This window comes from Mytilus edulis, chromosome 9, assembly GCF_963676685.1.
Source record: "Mytilus edulis chromosome 9, xbMytEdul2.2, whole genome shotgun sequence".
NCBI classification, from domain to species: domain Eukaryota; kingdom Metazoa; phylum Mollusca; class Bivalvia; order Mytilida; family Mytilidae; genus Mytilus; species Mytilus edulis.
The window spans coordinates 15,021,382-15,021,860 of NC_092352.1; positions in this window are offsets into that span (position 1 = coordinate 15,021,382).

Below are 479 nucleotides of genomic sequence, written 5' to 3' on the forward strand. Positions count from 1 at the left end.
ATCTGATTATGACTTTTTGTTTCAGTTAATACCTTGCACTTGACATAGCTGATACGTGTAAAAGATGATGAGCAGAATGCATCTACGAGATAGAGGTAAATTACAAAGGAAGCCGTCAGAAAGACTTGTCGATAAAAATTGCCGAACACATATTTCCGCCATAGGCATTAGAGGTTGGCGAAAACAGTATATGTTTGACTTTTTCACCACAATGGTAGATATAAGATGGCGTTGGAACATATTAATATTCGTTGGCGGATTTGTAGTCACGTGGTTGATATTTGCAATTTTCTATTGGATAATAGGTTTTTTTAATGGAGATTACGAAGACGACACAAGTGATCTTCACAAACCTTGCATTAAGAATTTGCGTTCATTTTTATCAGCATATTTATTTTCAATTGAAACCCAAAGTACTATTGGATATGGGTTTTACTATGTTACAGAGGAATGTCTGATGGCTTATACATGTGTTCTTT